The 14297-nt window shown below is 46.1% G+C and overlaps 1 protein-coding gene across 2 annotated transcripts in view; it reads right to left on the reverse strand.

Moving 5' to 3' along the window:
- Ephb1 (EPH receptor B1) overlaps nucleotides 1-14297 on the reverse strand; it is a 416160-nt gene that overhangs the window by 88980 nt on the left and 312883 nt on the right. The gene's annotated exons all lie outside the window — the stretch shown is intronic.

Genomic DNA, 14297 nt, shown 5'->3' on the forward strand with positions numbered 1-14297 from the left:
GAAGAGGCGAGTAATGGATGGGGCTTCCGTCTGTGCTCTGCTCAGGGGCTGTTCCCTTTAGTCCTGGTACTTCTGCTGTGATGAAGGTCGTTTCCTCACTCAAACTCCACTGTACAAGGGTTTCTCTGGGGACCGTGGCTGAGTGACATTTACTATCCTCAATTTAAGTTAATAGATTCCCTCTAAGACCTGCAATTACAGGGCACAGCTAGTGGATCACAGGGGGCTGCAGCCATCTCCACTCTTCCTTGGACTCTCAGTGAGCGCCAACTGTATGCAGTCTGTGCCGGGGGAGGGGATGCAGATCATGCATTCTGAAGATGCTCCCCATCAGGGCAGCCATACAGAGCAAGAACTGGTGTCCTGAGGCCTTAGAAGCAGAGTCCTCTGCGACTTTGAAGGTCCGTTTGCATGGTTCTCATTAGAGACTGCATGTTGACCATGAAAATACGCCTTTCAAGAGCTCCCACCCCTGGGGGCGCGGGTAGTTGCCTAGTGGACTCAGTTGCTGCGCTCTGAAATCCATCACCACATTCACACAGAGGGCTGCTTCCCACAGGCCTTTCTCAGTCAGTGACTGAGACTAGCAGGCCCTTCTCTGCAAGATACAAGACTCTTCTGTAGGGCAGTTGTGGCTCAAGAACTCTCCCTAGATGTTTAAATGCTTCCTTACAGTAGCACAGCAGCGTAAGAGTCTCCCACCCAAATCCCCGTCCTTCCCGCTCTCCTCCACGGGATCAGACCTTCAATGTGGTCTCATGGTGCTCCTACCCCGCCTCTGGCTCCTATCCTTTCCCTCTATAAACCTCTTGCATATCTAAACCCTTCTTGGTGTCTGCCTTGGTGCAGGACCTGGATTCGTGTTGTCTTGAAGCCCCTACAATTTCCCTGTCAAGTATTTGCTGCCAAGCTCCTGCCGTGCGCCCGGGGATGGAGGCCTGGCCAGACTTCTCTAACTCTCACCAATTTACATATCTGCCTCATGCTTAGCGGAAATTTGTCTTCTTCCTACTGGTCTCAGCTCTGCCAACCCAGGTAATACAGGATGTTCCCTCTTCCACAGAGTGGCTTGTCAAATATCTAGAGAAACTAGTTAGATCATCCCTGAGTTTTTCCTGCTGAAAAAATAGCCCGATACTGCAAACATTTTATTCCCCCATGAACAGGACATGCTGCTACCCAAGTTGGATCTTTAATAAATGAGACCCATGTTATTTAAATCTTGCCTTAGGCATGAGATCTAGAGAGGAACCCAATTCTCTCTTCACTGAGCTACAAAGATAAGGGTAAAACTCATATCCACCAGGATCCATGTACCATACATCTGTTAATGTGACCATTCACCTTTGGATCAAAAACATGTCCCTGCTGTTCAATTCTGAAGTCACAGTTCACATATAACCTTTGGGTTTCCCTGTGGTACGTTCTCATCTTTTGTTTGTACGGTTGGCTTTCAGCTCTGGGGATTTACCTGTATCTCTTTACCTTCATGATAATAAATTTGGTCTATTAATTTAGGTAGTTGAAACAATTTTTTATAGTGATTCATTCACCAGAGACACATTTCACTTCCTTCTAACTTTGCAGGGTGGCCCAGCTTAATTCTTTAGTTAAATAGTTATTGAGCATTTACCATGTGTCAGTCACCATTTAGATTTTAGAGAGATCACAGTGGGAAAAAAAAAAATTCTTGTCTTCCTAGAACTTACTTTCTTTCTTATTCATATATATATATATATATCAGGGATTGCACTCAGGGGCATTTAGCCACTGAGCCACATCCCCAAGCCATTTTTATTTTTTCTTTTGAGACAGGGTCTTGCTGAGTTGTTTTGGGCCTCACTAAATTGCTGAGGCTGACTTTGAACTTGCCATACTCCTACTTCAGCCTCCTGAGCGGCTGGGATTATAAGCATGTGCCCCTGCTCCCAGACTGGAGCTACTTTCTTTTTCTTTTCTTTTCTTTTTTCCTTTTTAGTTCTAATTTGCTGTACATGAAAGTAGAATGCATTTATACATTTTGATAGATCATACATAAATGGAGTGCAATGTCTCATTTTTCTGATTATACTATTGCAGGATCACATTGGTCATGCAGTCATACAAGTACATAAGGTAATAATGTCTGTTTCACTCTTCTGTCATCCCTTCACTCCCCTTACCTAAAGTCACTCTATTCTTCCCTATCCACTCCCCCACTCACTGTGAATTAGCATCTGCATATCAGAGAAAACATTTGGCCTTTTGTTTTTCTGGTTTAGTTTATTTTGCTTACTTTCTATTGGAGAGATTTGGAGGCTAGATGTAATAAATAAATCACAAGGTCTGCAAAAAGATAGTAAAGACAATGGGAAATGGGGCAGAAGGAGGGCTATAGACAGCCCGCTGCAGCCTGGGGACTGTGTGGGCAGCCAGGGCCTCCCTGGGAAGCAGCTGCAGGAGCACAGGGCTGAGGAGGCGAGGGAGGAGCCAGGAGGGCATCTAGGGAAAAGCATGTAAGGGGGGACAGCCAGGGTGAAGAGCCAGTGGGACTAGAGAAGGGAGGAGACCCCAATGGAAAGAGCCTTTGGCTTCTACTTGGAGTGAACAGGAGCCACAGGCAGGGTGTCCATGGTCAATGACATAACATGACTTGTGTGCTAATTGTGTCATCTTCAGTTGTGTGGCAAGTAGCCTGAAGGGCCGTGTAAAAGCAGAAGGACCTATCATCATAAAGCAATGGCCTGGAGACAGTGGTTCCTTGGATGAGACTCTGAGCAGCGGAGGTAGGTGGTCAGACCCTGGATATACAGGTGGTCCCTGATTTAGGACGGTGAGATGTTTTCACCTCACCATGATGCAAAAAGTGATATGCATTCAGCAGAAACTGTACCTCTAATTTTGAGTTTTGTTCTTTCCCAGCATAGGCTTGCTGTATAATACTCTCTCAATGCTGGTGGGGGCTGTGAGTCATAGCTACCCGTCAGCTGTGCAAACCTGAGGGTGAACAACCCATATCCTACGGTGTACCACATTGCCACTATTCTTTTGGTTATAGATATTCACTAAATCTAATACATTATGAGATATTCAACACTTTATTATAAAATAGTCTTCAGCAGTAGAATTAATTGGACATAACTTTCCTATGTTCATATATGAATATACCACCAGTGAAAATGCACATCATGTACAACCACACAAAATGGATCCTAATTAGAATAAGTTAGGCTCCTTGCATGTATAATATGTCAAAATACATTCTAATGTTATGTATACCTAAAAAAAGTTAAAAAAAAGTAAAAAAAATCATGACTGAGACTAAAAAATAATAAAATAAAATAGTCTTTGGGCTAGATGATTTGCTCAACTGCAGGCTGATGTCAGTGTTCTAAGTACGTTTAAGTTAGGCTGAGCTAAGCCTTGTATGTTCAGTAGGTTAGGTTTGATAGATGCATTTTTATGACATTTTCAATCTATGATGGTTTTATTGGGATGTAATTCTAATAAAACCATCAGTATTTAGACTATCTCCATGAATATGGGATTGAAAGACATGGAAGAGTCAAAATGACTACAAGGCTTCTGTCTTGAGCAACTAGAAGAACAGGGCTGCCATCAATTAAGAAGAGGGAAAATACCCATAGAAGCAGTTTGGAGGAAAGAGCAGGTGCTGACCTTGGACCTGGAGGGTTTGAGCTGTCTGTGTGTCTCTGGGGAGATGCTGAGTAGGGGCAAGCTCCAGACTGGAGACATAGATTTGGAGCCATCGGTATGTCAAAGATATAGAAAGCAGCAGAAGTGACAGATCACCAAGAGAACAGTGGAATAGAATATGTTCTAAGATGCAGGAGACAGGAGAAAATAGCAAAGGGGCCTGAGAAAGAAAGGCCGATAAGACACGAGGAAGCCGGGGGAGAGGGATTGCCTAGAAATGCAGAGAGTAAGTGTCCCTGGGAGGACAAGATGTTAAGTGCTGATGCTAAGTCGGGTAAAATGAAACCAGGACCTGAGCCCAGACTTAGCCACAGGCTCCATGGTTAACCATGTGGATGGCACATGAGCACCTTTTCAAGACCTTATATCCATTGGGAGTGGGAGAAGACATAGCGGTCCAAGGTTTCCAGAAGTCAGTCCATATTGTTTGGGGATCCCAGTGGGTACACCAAGATGGGGGTGTACAAAATTCTCCTGATAACACTGCTCTTGTCCATCGCACACTGCCATTCAGGCTGCCCCTGCAGGCCTCCAGGGAAGCACAACTTACACGCTGCCAATCATGGCATTGCCTTGCAGGTTTTCAGGATCCCTCGCTCTGGTAAGCTGAAGTATTATTTACTAGAAATTGGAAGCATTAATCCTGAGAATTTTCCTGGGCATGGTTCTTCTCCTAGCCTCTATTCCCCAGAAAACCACCAGGCAAAACTCAACTTCCTTGTCAAATGCCATGCCAGGCCTGCTCTGTTCACTGGGGACAGAAAGACAAGTAAGAGAATCACAGCCTTGCCTTCCAGGTCCTTGAAGTCTAGTGGGGGTCAGATTGTAAAGAGGCAATCATGGGGGAGAGGGGTCCAGAGGCAGTCGATAGCCACAACCCATTGAGGGGAACACCCCTGCTACTACAGATAGTCTGGACCACCCCACAGCCAATTAACAGCATATGGATCCAGGAGAAGTTGCCAGAGGGTGACGGTCATCCCCGTCTGCATCTCTGGGATTTATGGAGATGACATGATGGTTCCAGGCCCTGCGGAAGGTTGTGTGTCCTCACAGGGGTCACCCTAAATGTCTTAAAATTTAATTGCCATGGGATTTAGCACAGGGGAGAAAGCAAGAAAGTATTTCTTTTCCTCTCTGGAAATGAGGGGCAGCTCACATTCAGTGCTATGTGATCAGCAATCACCCACAGTGATGAATTTGGTTTTTCCTTCTTCAAGGGCAAATGCCACCATTAGATCTGATGTTTTATGTGCTATGAAACCTTCAGACAAAACAGAAAATAATAAAAATGAGCTCAGGTGTTCACTTGAACACCAACTTCTAGCAAAACTAAGGCAGATGAAAGAGGGATAGGAAGATTAATTCCAAGAGGCAGCCCCTAGGACCCCCCAAATACACTGATTTCCACAGTCGGTTCTGACCAGTTCTCTCTTCTTCATAACCCTCAGATGAAGGAGTAGTTCCACCGGATTGCTGAAATCACACATAGCTCTTCTGACTACATTAAACATTTTACCCAGAGAAAGAAATGAAAATGAAGAATTCACAAGACTACTTAAATTTAGGGGAAAAAAAAGCAAATTGGAAAATATAGGAAGAAAGAATTAGAAGAATTAATTTAGGGTCTATTTGGAAAGAAGGTGCTGAAGGCTAAATAAAGATGTTTGGCCTAAAATGTTTACATCCAAACAGAATCAAAATGGCCCTGCAGTCCCTCTCTGAAAGATAGACTGACTCAAGAGGAAGCCAGGACCCAGAGAGGCAAAAATGAAAGTCTGTCAGGGCCCAAGGAAAAAATCATCCAGGGGTCAAACAGAGGAAGATCCAGGAGTGTCCACTAAGAGAGTCCACAGCCAATAGTAAGAGGCCCTTTAAATGTGTCAGAAGCAGAAATTAAATTAAATCACATTGGTCAAGGAGCTCAGGAATAGAAAAGAAACAGGGCGCACTGCGGGAGGGAGGCGTTTAGCTCTGGTTTTGCCCACAAAACTTTGGAGAGATCTTACTCCCAAACTGCTTTAGAAGCAGACAGATCCAAGATGGTGGATCACAAATAGCAGAGGGGGTGTCTGGAATGTTCTTACCTGAACCGACAATGAGATATGGATAAGCTGCCGGGACCGGATGGTCCCAGCTATAAGTTTGGAAAGATTTCAGGGATGACATGGAGCATGTGTCAGCTCAAACTGGTCACTGGTCACTTGTCATGACTAGTGGCATCAGTGATGGGGCCAGGCAGGCCACCAGCCAGTCCACCATGTGTAAGAAGGGCTCTAAAGGGGGTCATGGGGACTTCAATTCTTGACACTCAAGCTGGGTCTGGGATGGTGACATGAATCTATCCAGAAGGTAGAAACCCCAAATCTGGTTCCTGAAGTCCCGAGGGGCAGAAGCCTTGCTATCCTACCACAGGTTCCCATGGGCTGTGCATTTCTGGACCCTTTCATTTGGTTATAGACTCAGTCAAGTTCAAAGTTTTTTTTTTTACTTATTTTGTTTTCCTTATTTAATAGGGGTATTTTCCCCACAACAATTAAGCATCTCAGATTCCAAAATGTGAGAATGAGTTAATAGTTTTCTTTTTTTTTTCTAGGACAATTACTAAGTTCTAATGCATTATCTTTGCTTATTAGAAATTACTTCATAATCTCTTAATTGATTTTTGGGTCAAAATAATTCTTTCAACAGTTTTAACCCTAATCCATTTGAAGATTTAATAAATTATGTGAGTCTAATGTGTTATTTTATTAAGACATCAAAAGTATTTCTAAGTAGTTTTAAAGAAAAAGAATAGCAAAACACAAATATATCCAAGATTAAGTTGCTCTGTTAGAGTGAAATACTTAAGGAGGTTATAAAAGTGTGAAGTTTGGATTTGGGGATACAGCAGATCTTATCTAAAAGGGAAAACAGTGATCCTTCTGCAGGTGGGAATCATGCCAGGGACAGCTTTCTTCTGAGTCCATCTCTCATGGCTCGAGAAGGTGCAGCCCCAGCTGAATTTCTTCTAACTTAAGCAAAAGTCATAGCAAGTCTCCCAGAAGGTTGTGGTTTCTCTAGTCCAAGGGACTAGAAATATTTGAAATTTCCAAGGAGATTCTTACAAAAAGGAATAATTCATGGCGGGCAGGGTGCAATAGCTTTCCTAGCCTTTTCATATAGGGGGTCTTCATAGTGACCCTACAGAATGATACCACGGCCCCAGCCTGAGCAATGTGCGTCATGGTTAGAAACCACTTTTGCCATCATGGACATTGTATTTTCCAGGAAAAACACCCATCAAGATCACATCTTAGATATTAAGTATAATGCCTCTGTGAGCATTCATTTTGAAGTTTCTGTGTGGACATATGTTTGCACTTTGCTTAGGGATGTACCTAGGATTGGGATTCTAGATCCTATGGGAATACCAACCTCTGCTCTTCTGTCTGGAACAGCATTTCCTAGCCAAATCTTTCTTAGACTTAACACTTGAAATCTATGCCATGGACCACAGCTCGGAGGATAACAGATGAGGCAAGGAATAGCAAGGAGCCTAGGTGCCCAGCCCGGAGTAGTTGGCATTAGCCAAAGTGAAGAAGGGTAATGTTCAGAGCCCAGCAGATGCTGTAGAGAGGTGAGTTCCTACTCCAACTCTGCCACCTGCTGCTCACTGTGTGACCTTGGGCTAAGGTTAACCCAACCCCTTAACTTCTTGGGGTCTCAAATTCTTCAACTACAAAACAGGAATATTAATCCTTATGTTATGAATTTCCCATATGCCCCTGCATGGTCTATTGCTTCTTCCCACTAGATTCCACCTGTCAGGCAACCACATGGCAACTGCCCTAAACTCTCCTTCTGGGTTCACCACTGTTCACATGTGCAAATCCATCCCTGGGCACAGTTCCCTGAGGCATTGTAAAAAGCACAATCCAGTGACAGTCTTGGGTATTTATTTGATAAATACCTTTGAGGAGGTAAATAAACATGTCGACCAAGACAGGGCAGAGATGATGAGTAAGAACAGGCTAGACTTGGAGACAGGAAGAACAAGAAAGAGCCAGACTCTCCAGAGGCTAGAGTGACTGACATGTGCTCCACAAGAGGCTGGCATTCCCTGTGACATCTCAAGATGACCTAGTTTGTTTGGGAAGTAATCTGGGAAATGAGTGATGGGTGCCTCATCCTTAAGGATAAGGAGACCTGGTGACTCAGGGAAAGAGATAAGTCATGGCCCACCTGTCCAATAGTGTGGCCCAGCCCTAGGAATCACTGGAGTCCCTGAGGATTCCCTTAGATCTTGTTACCTATGTCTCCTTAACCTCACCTTCCTATCCCAGCTCTCTTGTCTACCCCTGGACTTCACTTCGAACTACACTGTAGCCATGTTAGTCTTTCTGAACCTATTGATTTTACTCACATTACTCTGATGCTCAAAAACCTTCGATGGATTCCCATTGGAAAAAAGTTCTAACTCTCTCTTTGGTATTTAAAAATGTGGCAGACTCTGACCTCCACAGGATCAGGAACCTGCTGCTTTTGATCTAACTGCTCTACTCACCATGTCCCAGAAGAGCTCAGCTTTTGCAGTTTCTGTCTGCAGATCCAACCCCCGTGGCTATCTGTCTTCACGATCCCACTGGACTTCAAAGGCACAAATGGATCTGAACACTGCCCTGGATTGGCATTGCCAGGTCCTTCCCACTTCCCAACTCAAAGCTCTATGGTTTATAATTTTCATTGGGGCTTTATCACCAGCCCAGAATATGGTGCACAATGTGATTTAACTTTCCAGATGTTCATCCCTGATCTCTATTACTGGAGTAAAATCTTGAGGGCAGGAAACCCAATTTTAATATTCTTCCCCCTTGTTGGCATATATTAGATGTTTAACAAGTTTGCTCTTACTGGAATTACTGGGCTCTTCTCTAAAGATCTCAGAAGGGAAAGGGGTCAGAAAATGGCTTGGCTCTATCAAACATGATATTGGCCTGCATAGAAGGGGGTGGGAGGGGGAGGCAGGCCTGTGATTGAGGAGGAATATAGAGTAGGTCTGACTACAGGGGCCCCAAGGGAGTGGAGACAGGAAGCTCCACTGTGTAGGTGAGGACACCCAGGAAGTGGGTCCATCCCACCTCACGGAGATTGTTTTGGCTAATTGTTACCCTAACATCAGTGGTTTTCTAAATTTTCTTTTCTTGTTTTTTTAACTTTAAGCTGAGGAATCCTTTCTTCAAAGGAGAAAGGATTCTACTTCTATGAGGTGTGAACAGAATAATTCAGAGTTGCTTTGGATGAATTAGAGTTGGGGCTGGGACCCCAGAAGCTGGTCTACTTCATATCTCCAAAAATTTCTGGAAGTCTTCAGGAGTCCCTGTGAAGCCTGAGATTAAATTATGTGAGTTCCTAGAAGGTATGAGTAGTGGAATTGGGAGTGAGGGGTTGGGAGTGACTGGTCATATTTTTTCCTCATGTTAAACATATCCATGGGAAAGAAAAAAAATTCATATCCAAATGTGAGCCTAAGACTTTAGGCCCACGAGTACTGACGGCGAGGTACACTATGCACACAGATGAGTTTTGTTTCCTCTGACATTTCTATTCTAGGAGGTGGCTCTGCTGAGAAGGTCCTGCTCAGATAACAGGTTCTCTCTCTTGATGAAAACGCATTTCATTGCACAAATATGCTTGAATTTCATATTAGGAAGCCTGACTCATTAAATATTTTTGGTGCAGTAACACTTCTGGTCAAAGTAGATTAAACAAATAAGCAATTAGTTTGGAGACTGGATATGAATACAAAAGCAGAATTAATTATTTTTCTCCTTGTTTTCCTTCACTGTGGACATTGACTTTGTGTTTGCTTTTGCTCTGTGCTGTGCCATGAGATGGCCCGACACTTCCTTTCATCTCCCTCTCCTGCCTTAGAGGCACCTGGGGACAGGAGATTTCCTTGGGTCTGCAATTCTGTACTATTCTACAACAGAAGAATATTGTCTGAGTTAGGTGGCGGGGCTCAAAGGGATGTGAGTGGGAGAGAAAGTGAGGGCTTCAGGCCTGGGTCTCAGTTTCCCATCCCAGGCGGGGACGGACAGGTTCCTCCTTCATAGGTCCATCCACTAAGGGTTTAGTTCTAATCCAAGGTGTGTGTGGCAGGGGATGGGAATCCATCATTTCTGATATTATCTCCAATGTGCATTGGGTGGGATGGGGGTGGAGTTCTTCCTCAAGATCCACTTGACCCTGCTAGCTCTGAAAATGTGTTGCCAGATCAGCATCCACTGGGAACTGGTAAGAAATGCATAATCTTGAGCCTCACCTAGTCTTACTGGATCAGAAACTGGGGGTGGATCCAGTAATCTGTGTTTAATAAGCCCTTCACACGAGTCTGATGCCCGCTCAGGTTTAGGAACTATTCATCTAGAAATCTAGAGATCAGAAATGTTAAGCTTTGAGAAGACATCTGAGGTCATTCAGCATTCTGTCAACTCTTATAATTTACAGAATAGAGAGGAAAAATGACTTCCCTAAGTCCCCAGCAGATTAACACAGGGCCAGAAACAGCCCAACCTCCTTTCCAGGACCAATATGGGTCCTCTCTCCCCTTCTACTGCACTCAACAATTCCAGAGCCCCTGCAGATGCCCAGGATGGGGATGGAGGGACACGGGCATGATCTTCAGGATCCTTAAGCCTTCAGGGAAATCAGCGTTCCCACCAACCACTCCCTCCTGAGGAGAAAGTGTGCAGAACCCTGTGTCAGGAGAAGGCAGGAGGTCAGCGGTCCTGCTGCACACCTCTGTCTCCTGGGTCCCCCTAGCCTGGCATTTTCCCGTAGCTCCTCCTCATTATTATGGGAACCAGAAGGTGTCTCAGGAAATGGGAATTTAGTGTGGAATGACAGCAGACCTGAACTCTGTGACCTTAGGGCTGTGAGAGGCTGTTGAGATGTATGAGGGGGCATACGTGTCAGGAGGTGCCTGTCCTGAGCAGGTGTCCTGGGACGCTGTGAAGGCAGCTGAGGACAAGACCATCAGGACCCATGTGTCAGCTGAGGCCTACCTCCTACAGTTCTCTTCGCCTTTCCTGGTTTGGGACAACAGCACTGGCAGCTTTGGTCTGCCTGATATTTGACCATGGAAAATGCTCCATGGAAGCACCAGCCCTGGGAAGCCGAGGGAGAGAGCAAGACACACCCCACGGTGGGTGCATGCCTGGGTTGCCCCCTAGACTCACCCACTGCCACTGGGGGACCTACGACCACCACCTGGAAACTGATGTCACTGTACTTGCAGTCACGGTGACCATCCTCCCCCAGACCTGGAGGTCCAAGTCTTCCGGCCTCACAGACCCAGAGCTCCTCCTCCTCAGAGCCACCACCTGGCTGTGGTGCAGGATGGCTTCCATCTTGCAAGGTTTGTCTTAAGCTCTGACTCACTCGCCACCATCCCCACTGAGTTGGTCCTTTTGTCGGCCTCATCTGGCCCTGCAAGTCTTCATTCCACCCAGCCCACCAGCCCCCTTCTCGTTCTTCGCATAATTCACGATGTCCCTCATACCCTCAGCATGGAGGGTCATTATCTTTCCATACTATACACTTTTCAAAGCTCAACCAAAGATAGATCCATGATCCCTTTCCTGTAAGGTCTGATCTCCAGGAGCCACTACTGCTGAGAAAGCCACGCAAGAAGGTAGAGAGGTGGTGGCTCTGTAATCCTGGGATCATCAAGCCCAGTGAGCTCTCCACCCTTCCTGGAAAAACTGGATTTCTCTGGTTAATTCCATCTCCCCTTGCAATGGTACTGTCCAACTTTTCCCATGCTCCTCAAACCCTGAACCCAATACCTCCCTCTTATATTCAGCAAGCGACCTTACCTCCCACTTCAAGGAGAAAAACAGAAGCCTCAATATCCAAATGCATAAATAATACTTTCAATGGGTACTCAAAATCCCCCCAAATTGCTCTGTGCAGAGCATCTTCTCCAGATGCTGTCCCTGAAGACTTCTGGGAGCCCCTGGGACATCTCCTAGGGAGCTGCAAACCTTTCTCTGGTTCTCCTGCTTTGCTTTCTCTGTTCTCCATGTCAGCTGCCTGCAAGACCCCTCAAGGAAGGCTGCTCATTAAGGCAGATTGTCAGTCCCCTCCCTGAGTTCCTGCAGCCCTGTGAGCACATCGTTTCCAGTGCTTCCTCAGGCAATGCCAGGCTCAGTGCACCCCTGACAGCTCTGCTCCCCTGCTTTGCTATGGCGTCTTGTCACAGAGCCTCAAGTCTTCCTGTCTGTGCTTCACACCTCATGACACCCCTCATGCAGAGCCGCTGTCCTTGCTCTCCACCTCTGCCCCAGGCGCTCACTCCCATCCAGGCCATCAGGTGAGGAGACAGACACGAGGAGGAACTTGCTGTCCTCATCTCCACCTGGCCCCCAGCATGCCCACCCCTTCCAAGCTTCCCTCCCCACAGGCATGCGGATGCCGGCCAGTTGGTTTATGAGGTAGCTCCAGGCCGTGGAGATGATCTCAAGCCAGCCAGGACATGGAGGCAAAGGACGCAGTGCTGAGGTCCAGGAGTCACTGTGAGGAGGGTATGTGGTCCTTTCCCTGGGGACATCTATCAGGAGAAATATGGCCTACACACACATCCAAGAACTCATTGTGTTACACTTATAACTGGTACCGTTTGGGGGACAGCACCATGTTGGGAATTTTGCATGGGCAGATATCCTCATAGGGGACACCATTGGGCTCTTGTTCTCCTAAACCCTTCTAAATGGAGAAAGCATTTACTCTGTCCCTATGTCCCTGAGGTGAAAAAAAAAAAAAAAGAAAAAAGAAAGAAAGAAAAGTCATGCTAAACTCCTAGGGCTCGATTCTTAGCCACCATTGTTCCGTTTGGTTCTTGGAAGGAAACTGATCCCCAGGCCTGGGGAATTGGCAGAGTCTCCCTTGTACTGGGAAATATTTGTGGTCCAGCATTGCCTTTATTTACCCAGAACATTTAATGTGCCTTTCCCCCCATCTTTCACATCCGCTCAGAGAAGATGTTAATTTTCTGAAATTAAACACTTAGCTTGATTACTGTTTTGTTAATTGCTGCATTCAAAAACCCCTGGTGCTCCTGCCTGTCTGACATGGATGGTGCTGGGAAAATGATAGGCACAGAGCTGGCACGCAGGTGGACAGAAAGCAGCACTGGAAAGCCATCCCCACTACCCTCAATGGCGTTGCTGGAGCAGCTGAGTCCACTTCCGTGGGGCTCAGGTCAGGTCAGGGCAGAGTGGTTCCCATGGGACCATGTTTTGGGGAGATAGTGCGTCCAGAAGCCCCAGGTCTCGCCAATACCTGGGAGAATGAGGGAGTTTAATTCCAACAGAACCTTACAACAAAAGATGCCTGATGAAGGGAAAACCCCAGAGAGCAGAAACGGTACCATTTGCTGATGCCGGGATTAACTTCAGAAAGATAGCATTCATTCGTGCAACTAGTTAATAATTTATTAGCTCACTCAATGAACAGTTACTGAAGACTTTCTATGTTTCAGGCATCTAGCTAGACACTGGACTACAATAGCCAATAAGATAGATTCGGGGTGTGCTCTTCTGGAAGTCCTAGTCTGACTGGAGCTGACTTGCCGCAGGGGGTGGAGTGATAAGATCACCCGGAACCCTGCTCCCTCCCACCCTCTATGCCAAGGCAAATGACTATCGTTTCCTCATCCACCCAGTGTTCCCTCTGTAATTGAGGGTTATAACAACCCCATGTGGACTTCATCAGGTTAAGAAGAGTCAGAGCAGCAACCACCAAGGACTGAAATGCTCTCTAGCATCTGCATGTGGTTACTTCTAACTTCTGGAATGTTCTCACATTCACAGAGTGTGGTCCTAAGAGCCAAGGTGAGCATTCAGGACCCCTTGAGTCACTTCCCAGGAAAGACCCCATTCACTCTGTGACTGGCTCGGACCTGGGATCCCAGTGGGTGCCATGAACTAGAACGTGAGCTCCACCAGGGACAGATTTTGGTCTGCTTTGTTTGCTACTGTGTTCCTAGTATGTGGAGCCATGCGTGACACACAGGCCGTCTCAATAAATATTTGTTGAGAAAGTAAATGAATGGCAGCCCCTAAGAAGCAGGTACCCTTGAGTCAGCACTTGGAAGACTGTCAAAAAGTTGTGTTGAGCAAGTGAACACATTTCCGAAGTTAAAGTCTTTAAACAGACCAACCAGCTCTCTTTGAGGGTGGTGGGGACTCTGTGGGGATCAGGCTGATAGCATCATATTAAGCATCATTTCTAACATTTTCCTTGTAGGAGCCACAGAGGCAGATACCTGGTCAGTCTCCTGGCTGATCTGGGATGGATCTTAGGATGCCCTTTGTGGATCACCAGGGCACATTCTGATTACCACAGCCCCGCCAAGCACTTACATGATAATGCTTGTCTGTGGGGACCAAAGTCATCTGGCAAGTATTTTCCAAGGCTCTCTGTGCCTGACACTGTGTAGCACCTCTCTCATGAAATTGGCACAGGTGAGAAAGTCTGGTTCTCTGCAGAGGCCACCATCTAGTTGAGAACCCAAAGGCTGCCCAGGGAATGGGTGGGGGAGGCATGAGCAGTGTCAC

The sequence above is a fragment of the Sciurus carolinensis genome, chromosome 9, assembly GCF_902686445.1.
Source record: "Sciurus carolinensis chromosome 9, mSciCar1.2, whole genome shotgun sequence".
Classification (NCBI taxonomy): domain Eukaryota; kingdom Metazoa; phylum Chordata; class Mammalia; order Rodentia; family Sciuridae; genus Sciurus; species Sciurus carolinensis.